We start from the raw sequence: 26,536 nt of genomic DNA on the forward strand, positions 1-26,536 counted from the left end.
AAAACAAGCTGAAAAGACATCAACAACCAATGTTGGTTTCTTAGTTTTGACAGGTATACCATGGCAGTGTGGGATATTAATAACTTTATAGGAAAACAGGTAAAGGGTAGATGAAAACTCTACTATCTTTGTAACTTTTATGAAAATTGAAAATATTCTAAAATGCAATGTGTGTCATCATCTGTTTATATAAAAGCATTAGCAATCAGAAAATGTGCACAGGAGTCAGGGGGCTGGAAGCTGGTTAGGAAGGGGCCATGGAGGAGGTGATGCCTAGAGCTGAGTCTGGGAGAAGGAGCGGGGTCTAAGCCTGTGCAAAGGAGAGCTCTCGGGCAGGGAGAAGGCCAGAGGCATAACAGGTGGTAAGAAAGGGGCCAAGACAGTGGGTAAAAGCCAGGTCAGGGGGCACCACAGGCCAGCCTAGACACTCATGTTTACCTGTAGGTGAGAGGTTAAACAGAGGCATGGCATCTGCTCCTATAGGTGAGATTACAGGTGAGGGCCGCTAGTGGGGAGCCAAACTGTGGGTGGCGGGGGGCTGTAATGTGATTCAGGTGGGAGATAGTGGGTGCTGCAGTAGCTGTAGTTGGAGTAGTAAACAACAATAACACACAGAAAATTTTGTTCAACTGAGGCTGGGACAGGTGAGAAAAGAGGGCCACCCAGGGCAGGCCTGGCTCTGAGAAGAGATGGCACCTGTGGGTGGGAGGTGTGGCATTCAGATGGCTCTGTGGGATTCTGCAGGGAGTGGAGAAAAATAAGAACCAGAGGAAGGGGGTTAAGAGTACAAGGCGACTTCCAGCCCTTAAAGGGGTGGGAGCCTCTCTGGGCAGCCCCCAACCTGTGTACATAGAGCATGAGCTGGATTTCAGCCCACTTTCCTCCTGGGATCAACTGTATACATATGGACAGCTATCCCAGGCAGTGGGCCAGGCAGGCCCCACCAGAGGAGGGAGACCCACTCACCAGCCTGCCAGCAAAGATTGGGGGACTTATAGAAGAGCAGGATTCACACGGAGGGGCAGAGCCCTGTGTTCCCCACAATTCCATGGCTTTAGGAGATAGCTGAGCAAGCTTCCAGTTGCTGTTTTCAAAGCCATGTATTAGCAAACTGAAATGGCCCACGTAGGGAAGTCAGGGCTGTGTAAGAATTAACAGAAGGGGATGAGAGGGCACCAGAAGCGTGAGGATGATCCACTGGAGTTGCTAAAAAAAAGTAAAAGCTTTCCGTAGGAATTCTACATCTGCCCTGGCAAGGACAGGGGAACATTAGAAGTTTGCCCCACACCTATCTTGGGAGTCCCCTAAAGGCTGCCCTATGAGATTCCCGATGAAACCAACAGTGCGCACCACTGGGGGCCTTGGAGACTTCAGAGGCAGGGCACTTATGTGGGCAGGGTGCCTGGGGTCTGCCATCAGCTCCTTCCCTGACCAGGTGCCAGACCCACCATCACCCACCCTAGCATGGAGCAGCTCTGCCCCGGCAGAGGACAAGATGCTGACTGAGGCCAGCAACTCGGTGACAGCTCTGTTAAGAGCAGCTCTGGCTGAGGTTCTCGGTGAGGGAAATGATGTTTTTGACTATCACCTCTGAGCACTTCACCCATTATCTTTTTAAAAAAAAATCATTGTGGAAATTCTCAAACATATACGTAAGTAGAAAAATAATGTGATGAATCCCTATGTATCTATCCATCACTTGACTTCAACGATTTTCAATTCATGGCCAATTTTCTCTCCTTATGACTTCCCACATCCCCTCTCTGCACTGAATAATTCTGAAGCAACATCCCAGACATCGTATTATTTCACGCATTACTATTTCTGTATGCTTATTTTCTCTTCAAAGAAATCATGGGGCCCAAATAAAGATTGCAGAGAGGAAAGCAAATGTGCAGAACTGGAAGGCTTTAGCCATCATTGCGGGAGTGATCAAGTAGCACCTGGTCTTGCTTGCTGGCATGTTTGTTTTTGTCTCCTGCTGATAAGAGGAGGGTCTTGCTGAGGCTGAGGGCACGTTGAGCCTTGGAGAATCCCATGCTGCAGTTTCACGAAAAAAGGCAATAAGCTCTGCTGATGACACAGCTGCTTTCTAGTTAAACGCTTGGGCTCTCCATGTTCAGGAGCTGAGCAGCACTCCAGGCGCAGGCCTCAGATTTCACTTCCCTGGGATAAAAAGCTCATGAGCGCAGAGAGTACTGGGAGTGAGAATGGATTTTTGAAAAGAGAAAGAACTGGCTTTGAAATGCAGGGGAAGTAAGTGGCACAACAGAGCTGAGCTGAGGATGTCAAAATGCAGTTGTGAAAACAGAAGTCAGAATTCTCAGAGAAATTCTTCTGAAAAAGAGTTAAAGACCTTTAAAAGGTCGCATGACATTTTTAAAATCTGATATTCAGAAGGTCATCATGTGAAATGTTTTTACTTAAAGTTGTAGTAGATTCAACATAATGTTTGTGGGCAAGAGAGAAAGGTCTTCCCCAGGAGATGAATATGACTTTAAGAGAGGGATTTGGAGGTAGGTGGCCTAAACCTGGAGGAAAATGAAGACACGTGAGGATTTCTAAAATGCAAAAGTCAGAGGACCCAGAGAGAGGCGAGATCTTGTGATAGGTTCTTACTGGCATGGCAAGAAAGCAGAAAGGCCAGCTTGTATCCACAGATCAAGAGAAAGCAGGCTGGAGGGATAAATTATTAAAAACCACAGAAAAGACAAGGGAGACTCAGAAAACCTGAAAACAGTATTTCTAAGAAATCACAATGCTGTATTGTTGGAAAACGCAGTTGTATTCAGTGGGAGGAAAAGTCTTTTGAGTAAGTAATTAAAGAGGACTATCTGTTAGATAAATAAAAACACTCAGAAAGGAAAGTATAATTTAAAAAACACTTTGAAAAGTATAAACTGCTCTACTGGCGCGAGCCATGTTCTAAGACCTTCTGCTAAATGGGATATTGGTTTTCTTAATTGTGGTGGGCAATGCTGCCAAGGACCTCTTTGCTCTTGGTGCTTTTCCTGAGATAACTGACCCTAAAAATAATGCCTCTCTCCCAGCCTGGCCTGAGAGCTCTTCATCGTACTGTCTGGGCTGGGAATATTTCCAGACGGGATATCCATTATGCTCTGATTATGGTGGTATTTGGGGGCAAGGAAGGAACAAAAATGTAATGAAGTCTAGTGTTATTTTTTAAACCTCAAAAGTTTCTGTTTTCATTTCAACTGAAAGTAAAGTCTATGTGGCCTGTATCATTGCCTTCAGTCTTGCAGGCAGCTGTGCTTCCTACGCCACACCCAGAATGACCTTCCCCAGAGGGACAGAGTCTGGTGATGGAGGTGGGGACACACTGTAGCGTCAGGGAAATGCAGCCAGCCTGGGGCGGTGGGGAGGGGCTCCATTATCCTTTTAGGTTTTCTGGACACTCAACCAGAGCCTTCTCTCTCATTTTTGCTCTTCCCTTGACACACACACACACACATACACATACACACACACACACTCTCACGCACACACACACCCACACCCACTCTCTTTCTCTCTCTCTCACACACACGTGTACATGCACATCCCCCCCACACACACATAGACACATCCCGCTATGCAAGCAATTGATATTAGAATTCACCTATCAAACCAGTGAGAAGGAAGCGGGAAGGAGTCTGATCAATTGCACCAGAAACTCAGCAGCAGAACTGAACAAGGACGAGAGTTCCCTACAGCCCAGATTTTGAAAAAGTGGCAACATCACCAGTACAGCATTAGTATCCAGAATGAGGGGGAAGGATAAGAGCTGGATGAAGAAAGACAGTGGTTTTTCTTTTTCCATTTTAAGGAAGTCTTAAGTGTCTCTGGTCTATCACAAGTGTTTGTTGTAGGAGTCTGAAAAATACATGTAAATGAACAAAGCAAACACTGATACATTTAATGATGTTTCTTTACTGAGTGCATCATTTGTGAGACATCTTTATCTTCATAATAGAAGGATAATTAACATCACTAATTATCTAATTAAGTTCATTAAGCATCCACCAACAGAGCACCGTGAAGTTGACATTATGTTCTACTGTCAACAAATGCTTTTGATTTCTTAGGAAGTAATTAAAATGTAAATTAGCATGCAATTATATGCACAGGGGAAGTTTTGAATCAGATATTCATTTCAAAATTGCTTAGAGCAACACAGTTTTTGTTTGTTTCTTTTTCAATAACAGCAGTCATTTTGCTGCTAGTGGTATATACTAAAGCTTCCATTGGGCTGTTCAGCTCTTGAGTGGTAGAAAGGTAATAGTACTATAGGACACAGACTGTTCCATTGATGTATTTGTTACTGCACTTTGTGCTTTTTTCTTATTTGATCATTTTATTTAATATTTGTTTATATTTGTGTCCTTCATGTTTAAAAATATCACAACTGATTTTTTTTCGGAAAAGTTTCTGTAATTCCTGCCTTAAATTCTCTAGCTGAGCTTTCCCTTTGAAGGTATTTTACGGCAAATCTTCTAATATATGTTTTCTGTCAGGTTAGTTTCAGGGAATATCATCCATGACTTGCTGAAAATAGGTTACACACATTCCCTTACCCATGCAGGAAAGAGAAACTACGCATATCAAACTTGAAGTCCAGCCATTCTTAGTTGTAAGTTCACATTTTCCTGCTTTCTTAGGGCAGAGAGCAGACACAGAGCTTGTGCAAGCCCTGTGAATCAATGGAATATTCTCCATCTGAGATCACAATGGCTTCTGATAAAATATTATAACTGGAATGGGCACACTGTAGTGCTAAATGCAGTAACCTTCTTAGATTAGGAGTCTTCCTGAAACATCACAGAGTCACTGTACACCTGCTGGAAACAGGCTACCCAAGATAGAAGCCAGCATGTTCAAGTCTCCATAGCTTTCATTTTTAAAACAATTCTGATTGAATCCTGAAAGCCTATCTTTTAATAAAGCAGCTAGTTCTGTGGATGTGATGTCCACTCTGTTATCTTTGTACATGAAGATGCCGGACCACTTGAGCATCAAGGTGATGTCACCTGATGCAGATGAGAAGACAAAGTCTCTACTCATGACATCAAACCCCCTCAACTTCTTCTTGGATGATTTTTCCAGGAATAATTGGTACTGGATCCAGGCCCCTCAGCTTTGTGTGGAGAAGATTTTAGATAAATGCAAAGCAAATACAGAGGTCTAAGAGAGACTGTCCTTTGTCCCCTTAAAAGGATCAGTGTCAGGGCCTGACTCTGAATAGAACTGGCAGAACCACTAACAGCCCATCAACATGGGTGCGGGCAGCTATCCCGAGGGCCCAAGCAGAGAAAGACAGACATCATCATTGCACAGCAGCTGGTGGTAGATGTGAAACCAGCTGGTCTGCGGCAAGCAGTGTCCTCACTGCAGGGAATGCTCGCCTGTGCCAGACCAGGGCACCCCAGAGACAGCAGTCACCAGGTGTGCCCTGACTTCTGAGCTCTGCAGCAGGCCCTGAGCTGTGGTGTGGTCCGCGGCTGCCCAGAGGAGGACGCCTTGTTCTCATTTGACTGTCCAGAGGGGCTTCCTCCTGCAAGTTCACGCGAAAGACAATGGCTGGGCTAGCAGAGACCCCGAACTAACAAAGGGACCCTGATGCTTAAACCAGATGATGCTGATCTTCTCCTAATGTGCAGCAAGTTCCTACCTCAGCTAGTTGATAAAAATTTCCTGTACCAGAAATGTTGGTTCTTGTTCTTAAACCTTATCTTAAAATATAGTCTGCCATGTTGTGACTTAAGTGCAAAGCCCACACACTTAATGAATAATCAGTAGCTACAGTGACTTGCTTTGTCCATGGCTTGCTTGCCTATCTCCTGCCAGTCACACTCTTCCTGGTCTACAACTGTCACTGAAGGAGGAGTCTGTCTCTCTACCATGGGTTCTGCAACCTGAGAGTGACCCAAATGCCATCTGTTTGACTGTTCTTTTGGCCATGCAGCCTCCCAAAAAATGGGGTTAAAGTTGGTTTGCTTTTGGGAACAAGACTATGGTCTGAAAACCCTTCCAACAAGGAAGGCACTGAGGTTACGCAAGCTCCATGAATCAATGGAATGTTCTCCATCCAGGTAACAACCACTGCCCGTTTAAAGGTGCATTGTATCTAAATGATACCGAAAAGTCCTTAGGGACAGATACTCAGTTCCTTCCCCAACAACTTCAACCTGAACAGAAACATCTAGTTTGGAAAGATTAACCAGATCTCACCTCCATCTGCTAGGTATTTGCTGACATTCTTGTTTCTTTCTCCTCTATAGTGACTTATTTTATTACAAAGTCAGGCTGTGTTTATATGCCATATATGAAGGCTGTGATTGAGGAAAATATTTAGTAATACAGAGTCCACATCTGCAGGTCAACTTGCAATATTTTGATTTACTTAAATACTTTACCATTTGCAATTCAACAATACATGGAGTATTGAGTAGGCATAGCACTCCTTTCTATGAACACAGAGATGACACATGGTCCTTATATTTAAGGAGTCCTTATACTCTGCTTGTTTATCTCCCAAGTTAGATGACATCCGAAAATAAACAAATAACAGTAGATGGATTTCAGAAAAAAAAAATGTATACAGTATGTATCAAGATTTTGTGAAGTAAAATAGATTTGAAATTAATTTAGGAATCTGGCAACTTAAAGGAATCCTGGGTTGAATCCTTTTGAAAATCGAATGTAGTTCTTTAAAGGATGGTCACATGCAAGCATCTATTTTGAGGTTCAGATTTAGATATATTGGACTTCCCAATGTAAGATGTACCTGCATTCTGAAAATTAGAGTAGTGGTTGGGGGAAGGGTATCACCATCCCAGGAGACGTTTTTAATTTTTAAAAATTATGAGTTATGAGAAAACATATTTTTGTGTATTTATCTAAATTTAAGTATTTTCAAAAATATATTCATCAAGGCAAAAATGCTCTAGCATTCAAAAGACAGAAGTGTCCCAAACTGTAAAAGATAAAACAGCAGATGGCCGTGGAGGGGAGAATCAGTCTGGGCCCTCCTGAGGTGCTGCTGCCATTCACAACCCGCTAGGCCCCCCACTCACAGCCTGGCCGCCTGGCGCCTGTCGCATGAGTTACAGCCGCCTTCTTGCCCTGGGACCCATCTATTATGAGAAACCATTTTGGTTAATTAAAAAAGTCTTTCAAAGTCTCAGAACAGGAAGTTCTGAAATTTTCTTCTCTTCATTGTTGTTGATGGGGGTTGATGTAAACTTGGCTCTTGGGCCTGGCAAAGAAGGAAGGAGAGATGGAATATGGAGGAGAGAGGGGAGACAGCAGAAGAAAGCACTGAGTCCAGGCCAGGTGCGGTGGCTCACACTTGTAATCCCAGCACTTTGGGAGACCAAGGCGAGTGGATCACCTGAGGTCTGGAGTTTCAGACCGGCCTGGCCAATATGGTGAAACCCCGTCTCTACTAATAATACAAAAATTAGCTGGGTGTGGTGGCACACGCCTGTAATCCCAGTTACTCAGGAGGCTGAGGCAGGAGAATTGCTTGAACCCTGGAGGCAGAGGTTGCAGTGAGCCGAGATTGCCCCATTGCACTCCAACCTAGGTGACAACTGCAAAGCTCCATCTTGAAAAAAAAAGAAAAGCACCGAGTCCAGCGCTGGCCCAAGAATGAGGCTTGGGGCTCCTGGGTGCTTGTGTATCCACTATCACAGGGAGTGACAGTGGCAATTGTTAAGATCTTTGAGTCAAATGAAAGAGCAATTAAACAAGCCTGAGTCTGATCCACTCTGGATTTAAGGGATTCCTCAAGCCTAAGGCCTGCTGTGCAGCTCAGGTGACAGTGAGTAAAACAGATAAGTCTCCCACACTCTGTTTGAGGGGAAGCAGACGGCAAGCACACGGGAATGGATGAGATAATTCTAGGTACATAAAGTAATCTGAAAGACCTAGATGATGCGCCAGAGACTTACCTTGTGATGGCTATAGGTTGGAAGGTCCAAGAAAGCTTCTCCAAGAAGGTGATAATGAGAGATGAAGGAGCAGCCCTCCAACATCTGGGGGAGGAGAGCTTGGGAAAGGACCCAGCGAATGCCAAAGCTCCAGGGTACAAATGGGCTTGTATATTTGAGAGCAGAGAGAAGCCCATGTGGTTGGGCACAGACACCCCTTGGGGGAGTGGGAGTGGCTCGGAGGAGGTGGCAGGAGCCGGCCACCAAGCATCATTTCAGATTCTTCAGGGAATTGGGAAAGTTGTCTATAACTCTGTATCTGTGGCCTCTATATCTGTATTTTCATCTGGCTCTAGCTCTCCTTCTCCTCTACCAAATCCCTGTCACCGCTCTGAGAGGTCTTCCTTCAACCTCCCCCACACACTCATGATTTCCTGCCATGTTCCAGGCCCTTGGGTTAAGGCCAGGGAATACTGACAAAAAAAGGCACAGTCCCTGCCCCAGGAGGTCCTCCTGCTCCTAGGCTGGTGAAATCATTATGCTGTAAAAAGAGGGGCCAGAAGAGAGAGGGTGCAAGTCTGGTTTGGAGGAGTTTGATCTGAGACTTGGAGGAGGAGGTGGAGGAGGAAAGATGTGAGGGCAGGTTGATGGTGAGGAAGAGCCCCTTCCAGATGCAAAGGATGGACCCTCGTGATCATCTGCCTTGTAGGCCAGGTGCTGTCTTGGCATTACTGGAGTATCCTATCCAGTTCATCTTAATTTTATGTATTTATTTATATTCTGACTCTCTCCCCAGAGGCTTTGTGGTACCTCTAGATGAGGATGTGTGCAATAAAATAAGGAAATGAGATCAGGAAAGAAAATAATCGTAGAAGAAAGTCAATTCCTAGGAAATTCAGATCTTGAATATACAGTCTCTAAAGACTCACTGTCACATACCAACACTGTGCTCCAGCTTCCTGAATGCCACCGTGGAGTGGTAGGCAAGAGGGTACACGCATCCATTCCTCATCCATCAACTGTGCTTCTGCCAAGAGCCAGGTCCAGGGCTGAAGAATAGGGACACAGGGTGAGCAAAGCAGATGACCTCTGCCTCACAGCTGACTCTGCCCCATCCTGCCATCATGTCATCCCCACTGTGAGTTTCTAAAGATCTGAGCTGACGATGTCATGCCCCTGATCAAAAACCATCATTAGTTTTCAAGCTGTGCAGACTCAGACTTGTGCCAATGGAGTTAAGAAGCCTCGTGTAGCTGACCCCAACTGCTTATCCAAGTTCATTTCCTGTTGCATTCCCACATGGCATCTTTGCTCCAGGCAGGCCCACTTCCATATTTTGTAGTAGTGCAGGCTATTTTCTCCCATCTCTACCCTTGGGAAAATGTGGTCCTCTCTGTTTAGAGGAGGCCTGCAGGGATACTGTCCCTTCTGAAAGCCCACCAAGCCCTCTCCAGCCTGGCTGTGAGCCGGTGTGGCCCCCTCTGTGGGCAAGTCATTTTCTCATTTACTCCCTCACAAGAGTTTTAAGTTCCTGGTGGGCAAGCCCTGTTCCGTGCCCATCTTGAAGGCCTTCGGGTTTGCACAGGGCCTGCATTAGAGCAGGTACTGCGAATCACTGGCTGAAAAGAGACTGCTAGGAAGAAGCCAGGTTCATCTATTTCAGGCTTACCTATTTTTTATGCACAATGGCTGCATCTGTGGGGACCCAGCCTAAAGGAGGGAGAGATGTTGGTATTGACCAGTTTACCTATGACCCTCAGGCAGCCCAGTGGTGAGTCACACAGTAGGACTAACATATTGGCTAGTCACAGCGTGGCTTCCAAGAACATCAGGAAGAGTGGCTGTGCAGCATCCTAGAGCTGGCCTGTGGTTGGGTGGCCTCAGGAAGCTCCTGGAGTGGGTGCAGCTTGCAGCCAGTGCTGCCAACGGCTCTACTCTGAAGTCGCAGCAATGGGGCAGTCCTGACCAGGGTGACCTTCTTGCTCTTCATAAAGCCCGAAGAAGAGATCTCCCCATAGACTCCAGCCCTGGTTGTGATCTGTCTTTGAAATATGTCAGTTTTGGGGTCCAGCTGCCTCAATGCTAGGGGAGAATTATTTGGAGTGAAAGTTCCTATATTAGTTTCCTGGGACAGCCATAACAAAGTACCCCAGTCAGGGTAGCATAAACTACAGACATTTATTGTCTCACAGTCCTGGAGGCTAGAGGTCCGAGAGGAAAGTGATGGAGGGGCTTGTTTCCCCTGAGGCCTCTTTTCCGGCTCAGAGATGCTGCCTTCCCCGTGTCCTCACGTGGTCTGTCCTCTGTACATGACCGTGTCTTCATCTCCTGTTATAAGGACACCAGTCACGTAGGATTAGGGCCCACCCTAATGGCTTCACTTTAACTTTATCACCTCTTTAAAGGTCCTGTCTCCAAATACTGTCACATTCTGAGGTAGTAGGGGTTAAGGCTTCAACATATGAATTGGGGGGAACACAGTTTAGTCCACATCAGTGCCTCATGTCTCAATACATATTCAGGGAAAGATGTTTGCATGGGCTGAAACTCCTCTGCCCCCAAGGTAGATCTTCACATTCATCTCTTATCCAAACCCCCTCCAGTAATCCCTAACCTTCTTGCCCTGCCTGAGGCGGTGTGAGTCTTTAAGAACATTACCTGTGAGGATGAGGCTGACAGAGATGGGGTGAGAATAGGCGAGTTCAGGGAAGGCCAGCGTGGTGACACCTCCCACCTGTCTGAGGCTTGCAGAGGCCCTGACACCCACAGAGGAAAACAGAGAGGAGAGAGGGTGACTTCCTTGAGAAGGCATTGTGCCTGCAATTTTAAAGGATTTGTCTTTTGCTATACCAGTGTGGATTTTTTTTTAAGTAGTCATTCTTCATGTACTCATGACGATTGAATTTAATAAAAACATCACAGTTCAAAAAAGACAAATTAGAAACCACCGTTCATCTCAGAAATTAATATGTGAGTGAATTTAACAAGAGATGAATTGCACTGTGGTGGTCTGGTCCCTCTTCACCCGCTCCGAGCGCCAGTTGTTTGTCATTATAGCTGGAAATATGATTATTACTCTGGTATTGCTTGACATTTATTAAAGATCCAGGGGCTGCATCTCCATAGCAGAGAAAAGTGCAATTACCTGGGCACTCAGAGAAAAGAGCCTTTTCCGGCCTGAGTCATCCAAATACATGTCCCCCAAAGACCCCTGAGCCCCGACCATAGCTTGCTGCAGAGCCCAGACTGTCCCGTCACTCAGTACACACTGTGCCTTCTTCCTCAAGGGCAGCCAGCATTTTCTGGGCTCACATAAGGATAGTATACACATGATTTACCAACAAACAGGGACAGCATTTCATTTCATGGTGTTCTCATTAATTGCTTCTATCACTCAACTAAAACCAGGCCTCCACTAAGAACTTGTATTCCAAGGTGGATATGTCAGCCTTCTGTGGAGGACACATAATAGAAGTGTTTAGGTCACCTGTTTACTGGATCCTTTGCAACCAGTAAAAGACTGCATTGCAGATGGACTTAAACAAGGAGTGGGAGTAAGAGTGGGAGCTGCCCACCCTGACCCTGCTCCTCCTAGGTGATGTCAGCAGGTCATGCTGGGTCTCTTTAATTCTGACCCTTGGGGTATTTTACTCTGGGCAGGGGGTGACCAGCTGTGGAGATTTGGGACCCAGTGAGTGAGGAAGGTCTGTGAGGTTCTTTTCAATCCCTCAAAGTTTGATCACTGCCTCCACTTGGGAAGCCCTGAATCATGACCTTGAGGAGCTGATTCTGGCAGGCTGGTGGGGAACCCCCTCACGGTGACACAGAATGCTGCCCCTGCAGAGCTTACCTACTGCTGTGGCACCCCGAGGAGGCGTGCCAGGAAAGAGAGTGTTCATGACAACAATTAGTTTACACGATAACCACAGAGTGCTCGCACAGGTGTGGCTCCTCCGTTCCTCACTGCTAAGACTATGTGGTCACCAAATCCCTCATCCTCTTAGCCAGCACTGGTGCAGGACAGATGGCAAGTGGGGGGACCATTGCGTCCAGTGAGAATGACTAATGAGAACTTGGGATCTCTGGGGGTAGTGTCTACCTCGGCAGCAGTTTCACTCTGCCCTCCATGGATGGGGGATCCCCTGAGTTTAACTGGAATCTGTCTTTGGTCAGGGAGAATTAGATGCTAAAGGAATCTGGAGTTGACACTAAAATCAAGCAGCATGACCATTGCTTTCCTTTATGGATTTTTTGGTTAATGAATACACAGAAACTTTAAAAAAATAATAAAGAAGACAGCCTATGGAGTCACATATTATATGGGTTAAGTTCTAAAGTCTATTTATAAAATGGAAATCAAGTTGTCAGCAATACTCAACATTCCCTCAAACTATCCATAGAATACACAACCATCTGCAGTTTAGTGAATTCTGCACCATCCTGCACATCCACCAGGCAGCTTTTTCACCATTGTGTACATCAATCAGTCTTTCTTTGTTAAATACCAGATGAAGTGACTGGCTTGTGCAATTTCAGCGGACAATATTTACTCCCAAAATAATTGTTTTTAAACAGGAGAATTACATTTAATACAACGAGCTGTTGACAGCCAAGAGAGCCTGTGGAATGGCATCTCCCTCAGGGAGCAGAGACTCCCATTCTCCATCCCAGGTTCACAGTGGGGGTTAGGATGGAGGGTTGGGTGAATTCCCATTGTGATTTAGAAAATCATTTTTAATTTTGGGATACTTTCCACATTCACATTCACTACTTCCATGTCCTCCCCACCCAGTTTTCCCTATTGTTAACATCTTATTACCATGAAACATTTGTCAAAGCTAAGAAATTGACATTGTTACATTACTATTGACTAAACATCAGACTTTATTTTAATTTCATCGTTTTTATCTGCTAACCCAGAATTCAATCCAGGGTACCACGTTACATATAGTTATCTTATCTCCTTAGTCTTCTCTGGTTTGTGACAATTTCTCAGATATTCCTTGTTTTTTGTGACTTTGACAGCTTTGAGTATGGTCAGATATTTTGTAAAATGCCCCTCAATTTGGTTTGCCTTGTGTTTTTCTCATGATTATCCTGGGGTTATGGGTCTTTGGAAGGACAACCATAGAGGTGATATGCCCTTCTTTCCACATGGTATTAGGGGATACACGATGTCAATATAATGTCATCACTGCTGATGTTAACCCTTATCATGGAGTTAAGGTGGTTGTCTGTCAGATTCCTCTATGGTAAAGTTACTGTTTCTGCCTTTCCACACTTGATTCTTTGGAATCAAATCACTAAGTCCATACCACCCTCAAGGGGTGTGAGCAATTAAGCTCCAATGTCTGGAAGGGGATTATCTACATATATAATTTAAAATTCTTCTCTAAGGAAGTTTTGTCTCTTCTTCTGTATTTATTTCTTCAATCTTATTTATGTCAGTAGAGATTCATTCATATTTATTTTGTAATTTGGGCTGTAATCCATTAAGCCCATTAAGTTACTTATCTTGTTGTTCAAATGGTTCCAGCTTTTTTCTCATAGTATTTAACTGACCTCATACGTGCTTTCCCTGTAACTCTCTTGATCTCTTTTTTTTCTGCTCACAATTATGTTTTAATGCAATTCCACTATAACCCTTTCTAACATTTTTGGTGTGTGTATTACTCAGAAAGTATTAGGTTATGTTACAGTAACAAAAACTCCCAAGTTTAACTGGCCTAAAATAGCAAATGCTTATTTCTCACTTGTGCTATGAGTACCCTGAGTGTTGGCCTGAGACTGTGTATACCTTTTTCTCACTCAGCGACACTGGCTCATGGTGCAGCCACTATCTAGAACATTGAGTGTTGCCACACAGAGCTGAAAAACAGAGATTAGCAGATTGCTGTCAAGCTTCTGCACATCTCTCCCTGGCTTCACCAAGATCAAAAGTAGCAGGAAGTTTCATCATGCCACTACCTATAGGAATAAAGACCTGGAAATATTTGACAAACAATACTAATGGCCAGCACATTGTATATTCTGTTAGTTTTTCTTTCCTAGGCAAATATACACAGATTTAATTCTTGTTCTTGTAAGCATACTGTTTTCTATTCTCCTTTTAAAATTTTGATATAGCAAGAATCTGGTGCCGATCAATAGGTCCTTTTTGATACCAGGGCTGCTGTGAATGATTATGTAGGTTGTACGGAAGGGCATCTGGCCAGAATAGCAAAAGGAGACTGAAATCCAGACTTTGCCCCACTATTCAAGTCATCCATCTAGGATCAGGATGGTGTCCACCCAAAGAGGATGCCGAGGTGCTGCAAGACTGGGGGCAGCCGTTGGTGAGAGCTTGATTTGTGCTGACTGCATAGCATTCTATCACAGGATGGACCCTCCTCCATGTGTGGATGCTTAAATTGTTTCATTTTGTGCTGCTATCAAGAGGATGGTGAAAAATGTCCACTATTTGTGCAAATATATTATGATTTCCTTGGGATAAATTAATGGCAGTGAGCAAGGTGAGTCAAAGGATGAAATGGTAATCACATGTCCGTTCATGGCCAATACAGTGCAGGTGAGGACTCGGCGTCCCTCTCTTCTGAGTTTAGTGCCAGACCTGACATGTAGTGTGTGGCTGAAGTGGCCAGGACCTGTAACTGTCATCTTCGCACCAAGTTGCTGAGCAGGATCTGAGCTGCTGCCTTCAGATATCGGCCTTTCTCATTTTTGTGAGGCCACACAACTGTGATTACAGGACTAATGATGCTTTAAACAAACAAGCACAATGACTGTCATCAGTGGTTAGCGGGTGTTTCCTGCGGGACAGCTTTGTCAGTAGTGTCACCAGCAGCTGGCCAGCCCTAGGGTGCCCCGGGCAAAGGTGGGTACCACCAAGCTTTGGTGAGCCCACTTAGAAGTGACCCTCCATGGAGATGTGCCCAATTTCCCATTCCAAGTTCTGACTTGTCTCCTGCAGCCAAGGCCCTGAAGAGGCACTGGGAGAGCAGGGCCTAGACCCGCTTTGCTTCCCAAATCTCCAAACAGCTCTTAGAGGCCCTTTGTTCAACTCCAAAGGTTCTCAAACTCTTTAATGTGCTGGCAGTTGCTAAGCAAATGCTATTTAGTTCCAATAAGCAATGCAGCACTCTGCTCTGAATCTGTCCCTGCTCGATGTGCTACATTCACTGCTGTCTAGGCAGATGGGCCTCTGCCCTTGACCTGACCCAAATCTCCTTCCTCCTGTCTCCACATCCCTGAGTATGACAACTTTCCAGGGTATAAAGGGCTCAAAGGCCAGTGGGAAGGTGGAGATACACTGGGTGGAAATGCGTGAGAGACAGACGCCCATAGTGACAGAGTCCAAAGACTCATCTTCCGACTCTGCCACTTCCTGTATTTACAGAGTCACTTATCCTGACTTGGCCTCGATATCTTCTTCTGTAAAATGAGAGTAATCATATAAATTTGTCAGGAGGATAAATTTTAAATGTGCACATGCATAACTCCTTTGTCAGTCGTAAAGTGCCCTGTGCCTGTTAGTTAATTGAAAGTAATGTTGAGAGAACAGACCAAGGGGTGATACATATTTGGGTTATCAATACTCTTAGATAATCTACTGTTGTGCTCTGGGTCTGTTCCCTGTCCCATTCTCCCAAGCATTCACCACTCTGTTCAAGATGCTGCTCAGCTCTCAGGAGAAGCAGTCATTTTGCCTCCTATTCCACTCTAGAAATGGAAGCCATGAGGTATGAACCACCTCACTCTCAGTGCACCAGCTACAGCCTCATCCCCATCTGCAGCCATCTTCAAGCCCTCCCTACAAGCTCCTGGCCTGAACAGCCTCTCCCGTCCTCATCACTCAACTCAGCCGCTGCACGGGCTGTGTGTCCCATCCTTATTTTCTTCTCCTTTAGAACCTGAACCCTCAGTTCCTTTCTGTGTCCTTTGCTTTTTGACCTTCTCTTGTCCACTGCCAAGCTCCCCTCAGCCTCTAATATACTGTATGCTCTGCCTTCATGTCCTTATCTCCAAATCTCTAATTGACCCATTGTTGTTTAATCACTCCTCTGAAATGATTCTTGCAGAAATTACCAATGACCAATTTCTACAGCCAAACCCAATGAATATTTTCAGGCCTCATCTCACTGGGCTTCTCTGATGCATTTACCATGTTTAAACCACCCTTGGTTTTCATGATTTTCCCCAAGCTTCTCTAACCCTTCTCCTTCTGGCCTAAATTTTGCTGCTATTCTCCAGTTTTCTGACCTTGCCTGTCCTTACTCTCCTCAAGGGATCTTATTATCTCACAGGAGTCTCTGTCGTCTGGTTGCTAATGACTCACAAGTCCACATGACTGTGGACCCCTCTCCTGAGCTTTCTTCTAGAGATATCCCACTGTGCCACTGACACTTCAAATTCAAAATGTCTTCATGTCACACAAACTTGCTCTTATTTTTGTGATCTCTTAACTTTTCTTAGTTTGTCTAATTTAATCCACTCAATTGAGCAAACCAGAAATTTGGCAGTAATTCTTGCCCTCTAATGCAATCAACAATTCCTACCAACTTACTCTCCAGATGGTTCTTGAGTGGGATTCTTCCACAATACTGAGTCCACCGTGTGAACTCTCACCTGGGCTGGCATAACACTGTCCTAAGAGAGTGCCCTGCTTCCAGGCTTGCATTCATTAAATCAGTTCTCCAAATTACTGTTGGTGTAAGCTATCAAAAATATTAAATCAAAAAATGCTAAAATTAGAAATTGGAACCACATCAGGCTTCTGTTGGAAAGCTGTCATTCAAGATTCAGCTAAAGCAACATCTCAGCCTTCTGAACACTGGGTCATACTAGTCCCCTCTTCTGTGAGCCTCCCTCACTGTACCTGTGTCACTGTGTCATCTCTGCCTCAGCATTGACCGTGTTAGCTCATAGCTATCTGTCTGCTTGTTAGGCTCTACGAAACCAGGTGTGGGGTTCATCTTTGTAATCTAGTGCCTGGAAAATAGTAAGTGATCAATGAATGTTTGCAGAACTTAACAACAGGAAATAACTTTGAACCCTGGAACAGAGAATCAGAGCCAGAGTATAACCAATTCTGGACTGCAGCTATTGTAGAAAAGGTATTTATTTGAAGTGTGAAGATGTTTATAACCAAACTCATAGAGCATTTTCTTTGAGTGCTAATTTTAATTTTGAGGAGACAATCTAAGTCTTTTTTTTTTTTTTTTTTGACAAGGTCTGGCTCTATTGCCCAGGCTGGAGTACAGTGGTGTGATCTCGGCTCACTGCAACTCTACCTCCAGGGTTCAAGCCACCCTCCTACTTCAGTCTCCTGTGTAGCTGGGACCACAGGTGTACACCACCATGCCCAGCTAATTTTTGTATTTTATGTAGAGACGGGGTTTTGCCTTGTTGCCCAGGCTGGTCTCAAACTTGTGAGCTCCAGCAATCCGCCCACCTCGGCCTCCCAAAGTCCTGGGATTACAGGCATGAGCCACTGCACCCAGCCCTAAGTCTTTTTTTTCAACTGATCTTATTAATGACTTCAACGTTTTACACCCCAACAGTCTCGCTAGGCGATCCCTTGCAGTTTACAAAATATTTTCATTCTACTGTCTCATCCCAGCTGCATAATATCTCTGCACAATAGACAAGAGAGGTCCTAGTAACCTCATTTTATTGATGATAAGTAAAGTTTCAGAAAGATTAAGTGGTCTCCCCTGTAATGTGACTACTAAGAACCAAAAACTAAGGTGTCTGGACTTTTGTGCTTTCTGCCTCCCACACTGTTATTCTGTAGTGCTCAGAACATGAAGGTCTTTTCCTATTATCACACTGAAGTTGGGCTGACTGAACCTGCCTACCTTGGGCCCACTTAACCCGTGGGTGTCATCATGACAAGGCCTATCCCTCTGCTGCAAGATACCCCATTTATTTGAAGGCAGCTGCTTTGCATCCAAGGTCCCCTAAGAGTTCTGTATTTGTGCTGCATGTCTCCAAAGTACCATAATAGAAAAAAGTCTGGGGTTTTGCCTTAGATGTAGAATTAGTCAAATTTTTCAGCATTTTATGTCACTTGTAATGCTCCTAATGATTGTTTTACTTTTAAATATGTATAAACAATGTAACAGCAATATTGAAAAAAAATCGCAAACAAAAAAAGAAATGAAAGAAAAGAAAAATAATGAAATCACCCTATTCCCTTTACTCCAAAACAGTAACTGGGTTTTTAAAATGATATTGTTTTTATATTTTTTAGTGTTTGCCAATAAACACTTTTTAATTTTATTGGAGGATAAATACATAGGGAAAAAGTGGATCATAAATATACAGATTTAAGAATTTTAACAAAGTGAACATGTAATCACCATTAATGATACCCCAGTAGCATCCCTGACTCCATGGCTCCTTCCAGTCTCTATCACCGTCTTCCCCCAAAGTAGTCCCTCTTTTAGTATCTAATATCATAAATTAGTTTTCCATATTTTAAATTTTGTATAAATGAAATAACATAGTATATACTCTTTGGTCTGGCTTATTTAACTGCAAATTATGTTTGTAAGATTTATCTGTAGTAGTGGTTCATTCGTTTTCACAGTGGTAGGGCAACAGTTCTCAAACTTTTTGGTCTCAAGACCTGTTCACTTTCTTAAAAATTATTAAGGACTCCAAAGAGCTTTGGCTTATGTATATTTTATCTATTGATAGTTACTATATTATAAATTAAAACAATTTTTAAAATGATGCATGTGTTAATTTATTTTAAAATAATAATAGAAATAATAAACCCATTATGTGTAAACATAACATTTTGAATGAGTACAGTAGTCCCCTCTTACTCACAGTTTTGCTTTCTGCAGTTTGAGTTATCCATGGTTAAACATGGTCCAAAAATATTAAGTAGAAAAATCTCAGAAATAACTTATAAGTTTTAAATAACTTTTGTTACAGTATATTACTATAATTACTCCATTCATTATTAATTATTGTTGTTAATCTCTTTCTGTGCCTAATTTATAGATTAAACTTTATCATAGGTATGTATGTATAGAAAAACAGTGTATATTGGGTTCAGTACTATCTGTGGTTTCAGGCATTCTTGGAATATCTTGAACGTGTCCCCTGAAGGTAAGGGGAGACTATTGTAACTATATTTTTAAAACAAAAAATGTAAGAAAAGTGGTATTGTTTTATATTTTTGAAAATATTTTTAATATTGGTAGGACTTAGTGGAAAATTGCTGAATTCTTATATCTGTTTCTTTATTCAATCTGTCGTAGTATGTTTTGAAATTTTAGATGAAGAATATCTGGCTTCCCACAGATATGCAGTTAGAAAAGGAAGTAGTATTTTAAGAGTCTTTTTTTGTGTGTGAGATAGCCACTGTATTTTAATACAACAGAATATGAAAAGTTGATTGATATTTTTTCAGATTCTACATCTCAACTTACCTAACCAGATATTACCTGTCAGATTGATGAGTATTCAAGAAAAATATCCAGTTATCTGAAAAGACTATTAAAATACTCCTCTCTTTTTCAACTATATGTCTATGTGAGGCTCAATTTTCTTCTGATTCTTTTTTTCTTCTTTTTTTAATTAAACTTTAAGTTCTGGGGTACAAGTGCAGTAAGTGCAGGTTTGTTACATAGGTATACACGTGTCATGGTAGTTTAAGGAGATTATATTCTTCTTTGATACTATACCAAAACTCAACAAGCAGTAACTTCTTAAAGGACACTTGAACTCTATCGGTAACATTTTTGTACTCTGTTATGTTAAAATGTGTTGATCTATCTTGCACTTTGAGTGAATATTTTAACCCATACATTATTTTGTAACATGCATTAGAACATACAGATAGCATATATGGGAAATATTGGTTCCCTGAGTTATGTAGATCTCCCAATTGTTGACACATTTTATTATGCAATATGGAAAAATTATGCTGAAGTTAACACCACTCTTACCAGAAAAACTCTTAGCTACTGGGACACTGTCAAGCTCACAGAGGCACACAGATACAAATTTTCCAAAATTCTAGTATTTGCTTGATTTTTCTAAAATTTGCTCAAATTTTATCTTTGGCAGCAAATACTGTCAGTTGTTTCATTTGAGATGGCAGGTTTACTTTGTTCACTTTCAAGAAAATAGCTGCCAAATACTCATGCCAATAACTGTAATTTTGTCTGCCGGTCATTTGTTCAGATAAAAATGATGTTCTCTGAGAGAAGCAACTAGTTCAGCTCACAGAACTAACAATTATGCACATGCTTTTCCTTGAGACAACCATCGCCTTTTTTTTTTTTTTTTGGTATTCAGAAATGCTTTATGCAGACTTCCCATTTTATCACACAAACTATTAAAAGAAGTGTATTCAGGGTTGAGATTTAATAAAATTAATAATTTGTACTGCTTCATCAAAGATGTTCTTAAATGAAAATAGCTTTTTTTTTTCTTCCTATAAGCTCTTGGTGGTGGGAAATATGCATAATGATTTTTATACAGTTGGTGCCAATGTCTTGATTTGTGCCAAGGCATTTGTTTTGTTTACTATTGCTTTTTGGGGCCATCAATGCAATTTCAACACAGGCGGAAAAAAAGGCAAAAATGTCATAGTATTTTGAAGGTAGTTTTAATTTCACATGGCCTCTGAAAAGGTCTCAGGAATCCCTAGAAATTTATTGACCACATTTTGAGAATCATTAGTGTGTTCAATATATAAATATGTTATTTAGCCAGTCTATTATAAAAAGGCATTAATATTAAAGTCTCTATATCCATCTAGATGGGTGACATGGATGGAACAAAGTGTACTAAGGTCTTTATATCTTCTTTAGTAAAATGTTTGTTTACATCTTTTGTACATTTTCTGATGGTATTTTTTCTTTTTTACATGTTGATTTTTTTTTTTTTTTTTTTTGATGAACTTTTGCTCTTGTTGCCCAGGCTGGAGTGCAATGGTGCGGTCTCGGCTCACTGCAACCTCCACTGCCAGGTACAAGTGATTCTCCTGCCTCAGCCTCCCGAGTAGCTGGGATTACTGGCACCTGCCACCATGCCTGGCTAATTGTTTTGTATTTTCAGTAGAGACAAGGTTTCACCATGTTGGCCAGGTTTGTCTCGAACTCCTGACCTCAGGTGATCCACCTGCCTCAGCCTCCCAAAGTGCTGAGATTATAGGTGTGAGCCACCACGCCCAGCCTACTTGTTGAATTTTAAGAGTTCTTCATATATTTTAGATGTTAATCCTTTGATGGATATGTGTCTTACAAATATTTTCTCTCAGAGTGTAGATTGTCATAGCATTCTGTTCTCATGGTTTTGCAGAGCAAAATTTTAATGTTGATGTCCAATTCATTAATTTTTCTTTTTATGAATGGCAGTCTTACTATAAAATCTAAGAACTCTTTGCTTATCCCTAGATATGAAAGATTTTTTCCTAAAGTATGTATAGTTTTATGTTTTACATTAAAGTCTGTGGTCCATTTTGAATTAAATTTTGTATAAGGTATGAGACTTAGGTTCATTTTTTGGGCAATGGACATCCAATTGCTCCAACACCATTTGCTGAAAAGCTATCTGTTGAATAGCTTTTGCAACTTTGTCAAAAATTAGTTGGGCATTCATGTGTGGATTATTTCTGGATTCTCTCTTCTGTTCCACTGATCTATATGTCTATTCCTCTCTCAGTACCACGTGTTCTCAATTACTGTAACTATGAGTATAATAAGTCTTGAAATCAGGTGGAATGATTCCTCTCATTTTACTCTTAGTTTTCAAAGTTGTTTTAGCTCTCCTAGTCCCTTTTCCAATTGACACCAGCTTTAGAAACTCGTCTGTATCTAGAAAAAGCCTTGCTGGTATTTTAATAAGAATTATTAAACATGCTTAGCAATTTGAGAAGAAATGACATATTTGTAGGTTGAGTCTTCCAATTCATGAACATGATATGTTTTTCCCTTTATTCAGATCTTCTTTGATTTCTTTCATCTGCATTTCATAGTTTTCAACATATGCATCCTATATGTGTTTTATTAGAGTTACACTTAAGTTTTTCATTATTTTTGAGGAATTGACAATGATATTGTTTTTTATTTCAGCATCCATGTGTTCACTGCTAATATTTTGAAATACAGTTATTATGTGTGTGTTGATCTTATATCCTGTGACTGCATTTTTTTTTTGTAAATACCTTGAGTATTTACCTTATTGAATTTTGTTTTGTTTTGCTTTGTTGTAAATACCTTAGAAATTCAACAGAATCAGGGTGTCTACAAATAGGGACAGTTTTATTTATTTCTTTTCAATCTGTGTGGCTTTTACTTTTTTCCTTGCCTTATTGCACTGAATAGAACTTCTAGCACTATATTGAATGAAAGCAGTGAAAATAGACATCTTTACTTTATTCCAATTTTAGAGCGAAAGTATTCATTATTTATCACTAAATAAGATGTTAGCTGTAGAGTTTTTATAGATGCCCTTTATCAAGTTAAAAAATTTATATCTATTCCTAGTTTACTGAGAGTTTTATCATGAATAGGTGTTAAATTTTATCAAATGTTATCCTATATCACTTGATATGAGCATGCGATTTTCTTCTTTAACCTGCTAAAATGGTGAATTAGATTGATTGATTACTTTTTGGATATTTGTCAGATTTGCATTCCTGGAATAAATCCCACTTGGCCATTGTATATTAGTGTTTTGGGGTGTTTTAATATAAGAAATTTTGCACCTATTCGTGAACAAATAGTTTTCTCTTTTTTCATACTATTTGTCTGGTTTTGTTATCAGACTATTGCTAGCCTCATAAAACTAATTGGAAAATATCATCTCCTACTCTATTTTCTAGATGATATTTTGTAAATTTGATTTTAATTCTTTCTTAAATTTTTAATAAAATCCTCAAGTGAAAATATGTGGATTTGGCAATTTATTTTTGGAGACTTTAAAAATTATGAATTCAGTTTTTATAGCAGTTATAAGGCTATGCCAATGATCTATCATATATTGGATGAGTCGTGGTAGTTTGTGTTTGGCAAAGAGGATTTATCCATTTCAGCTAAATTGTCACATTGATGTGTGTACAGTTCATGGTATTACCTTATTTTTTATGCCTGCCAGGTCGGTAGAAATAGCCCCTGTTTCATTTTTGAGAATTGCAGTTTGTGTCATTTCTTTTTTCATCTATGTTAGTGTTTCTAAAGGTTTGTAAATTTTATCTCTTCAAAGCACAGGATTTTGTTTCAATCATTTTTCTGTTTTTCTGTTTTTAATTTCATTGATTTCTGCTCTTTATTATGACCTTCCTTCTGCTTGCTTTGGGTTTATTTTTCACTTTTTTCTAGTTCCTTGAGTAGGAATTTAGATTATTTATTTGAGAATTTGTCTTATCAGCTCAGGCTGCTATTACAAGTTACTACCCACAGGCTGGCTTATTTCTGACAGTTCTACAGGCTGGGAAGTCCAAGAGCTAGGTGCTGGCTAATTTTCTCCCTGGTGAAGGCTCCCCTCCTGGCTTACTGAAGGTTGCCTTCTTGCTGTATCCTCATATGGTGGAGAGAGAAAGCTCTGGTGTCTTTTCCTTTTCTTATGAGGACACTAATACCATCATGGGGGTCTACCCCATGGCAGCATCAAACCTAATCACTTCCCAAATGTCCTACTTAATACCATTATGTTGGGAGTTAGGATTGCAACATATGAATTTGGGGAGAACACAAACATTCAGTTTATAACATAATTTTACTCTTTTCTAATTATGCATTTTTGTCAAGTATTTTCCTCTCAATAGTGATTTAGCTACATAAAACAAATTTTGATATTTTCTATTTTCAATTTCATTAAATTTAATGTATTTTCTTAAAAAATTATTTTGAGACTTCTTTTTTGACACAGATTAAAGTCTGTTGTTAGTTCCTAAGAGTTTGAGGATTTCTTGTTATCTTTTTGTTACTAATTTCTAGTTTGATTCAATTATGTATCAAGGACACATTCTGCATGTTTTTGTTTATTTTAATTTTTTGGATTTTTTTTATAGCCCAAGATGTTTTGTGTATGTTTTGAGAGAAATTGAAAAGAATGTGTGTTGTCTTGTTGTTGGATGAAGTTGTCTACCAACGTGGGTTACTTGAACATTTTTTTGGAATTAAATTTTGATTTATTTATTGTGTTTTGAGTGTATATCTCTGTGTAGGCTTTTTAGTTGTTGCTCTAGGTATTACTCTCCATTTATAATGTAATAGTTTTAAATATTTTCTCTACACTTGTTTAAAATCACACAGTGTTATAAAATCAGACAGTGTTATAATTTTTGTTTTAACCATCACTAATAATTTAGAAGTCTCAAGAGGAAAAGGATGTATATTGTGTCTACCCATATTTATGTTGCTTTCTGTATTCCTTTTTTCTTCCTGGTATTTCAAGATTTCTTCTTTTATCATTTACCTTCTGTTTAAAGAGCTTCCTTTAACTATTCTTGTAGGGTAGCTTTGGTGGTGACAAATTCTCTTAATTTTCCTTTGTCTTAGAATGTGTTAATTTACCCTTTAATTCAAAGGGATATTTTTGCTGGATATAGGATACTGTGTTGACAGTTCTTTATTTTCAGCACTTGAGAAATACTGTGCCACTTCCTTTTGGCCTCCATGGCTTCTGATGAAAAAAATCACTGTTAATTAAATACTTTCTCCTCTACGTAAGGTGTTGTTTCTCTCTTCTTGTGTTTAAGATTTTTTTCTTTGTGTTAGTTTTCAGAAGTCTGACTATAATGTGTCTTGACATGGATTTCTATGGGTCTGTCTTGTTTGGAATTTGCTTAGCTTCTGAAGCCTGTAGGTTTATATCTTTTGCCATTTGGGGGATTTTTTCAGCCATTATTTTTTTGAGTAAGTTTTAGGCACCACCCACTTTATCCATTCTTTTTGGGATTCTGATGACACAAAGATTAAATCTTTTATTATAGTCCTATAGGTCGCTCAGACTTTGTTCATTTTTTCCATTCTACTTTCTCACTGTTGTTCAGAATAGCTACTTGCTATTGTTCTATTGTCCAGTTCACTGATTCTTCCCTTTGTCTCTTGAATTCTGCTGTTTTATACTGGGTTCCTCTTTATATCTTCTGTTTATCTGATAAGATGTTGTATTTATTAACAGAGGCTCCCTAATTTTTTAAAATTTGTTTCAGAATGTTTTAAATTTGTAGTTGTTGAAGGATTTTTATGATGGCTGCTTTAAAATCTTTGTCAAATAGTTCTAACACTTCTGTTATCTCACTGTACACATCTGTTGATTGTCTTCCTTTATTCAGTTTGAGATTTTCCTGGTTCTTGATGTGAGTCTATGTTATGAGTCTCTGAATTTTATTTTTCCCTAAATATTTTTTATTAAACAGATTTATTTATATGTAATTCATGTAACATACAGTTCACCTATTTAAAGTAAACAATTAAATGGTTTATAGCAGGGATCCCCAACCCCGAGGCCATGGACCAGTATCTGAGCCCTGCTTCCTGTCAGATCAGTGGTGGCATTAGACTCTCATAGGAGCACAAGGCCTATTGTGAACTGCACATGCCAGGGATCTAGGTTGTGTTCTCCTTATGAGAATCTAATGCCTGATCATCTGTTACTGTCTCCCATCACCCTCAGATGGGACCATATAGTTTCAGGGAAACAGCTCAAGGCTGTTCTATGTTATTGTGAGTTGTATAATTATTTCATTATATATTACAATGTAATAATAATAGAAATAAAGTGCATAATAAATGTAATGTACTTGAATCATCCTGAAACCATCTTCCTCCAACCCCTCACCTCTGGTTCATGGAAAAATTGTCTTCCACAAAACCAGTCCCTGGTGCCAAAAAAGTTGAGAACTGCTGGTTTATAGTATATTCCCAGATATGTGCCACCATCACTGTAATCAATTTTATAACATTTTATAACCTCAGAAAGATACTCCACACTCTTTAGCTATCACTCTTCTATCCCCCATCCCTCTAGTCCTAAGCAATCACTAATACACTTTCTCTATAAACATTTCAAATAAATGGAATCATATAATATTTGGGCTTTTGAAATTAGCTTCTGTCACTTAGGATGTTGCTTTCAAGGCTCATGCATGTTATAGCATGTGTCAATACATCATTCTTTTTTATGACTAAATAATATGCCATCATATAGACAGACCATATTTTGTTTATTTGTTCATCAGTTGGTGGACATTTAGGTTGTTTCCAACTTTTGGCTATTATGAATAATATTGCTATAAACATTCATGTATAAGTTTCAGTTGGACACAATTTTTATCTTGGGTGTATACCTAAGAATGGAATTGCTGAGTCAATGGCAACAATTTATCTAATCATTTGAATAACTTTCAGAATGTCTTCCAAAATTCTACACCATTTTACATTCCCACCAACAGTATATGAGAGTTTCTATTTATCCATACTCTCAATAAAACTTGTTATTATCTAAAGTTTTGATTCTAACCATCCTACTTGGTTGGCTCTATCATTGATCTCATTGTGAGTTTTAGTTTGCATTTCTCTGATGACAAATGACACTAAGCACCTTTTTACCTGCTTATTAGTCATTTGGATATC

General features: G+C 40.7%; 1 protein-coding gene across 1 annotated transcript in view; it reads left to right on the forward strand.

Moving 5' to 3' along the window:
- Window positions 1–26,536, forward strand: part of WDFY4 (WDFY family member 4) — a 303,041-nt gene that overhangs the window by 157,365 nt on the left and 119,140 nt on the right. The window lies entirely within an intron of this gene.

Source organism: Pongo abelii, chromosome 8, assembly GCF_028885655.2.
Source record: "Pongo abelii isolate AG06213 chromosome 8, NHGRI_mPonAbe1-v2.0_pri, whole genome shotgun sequence".
NCBI lineage: Eukaryota > Metazoa > Chordata > Mammalia > Primates > Hominidae > Pongo > Pongo abelii.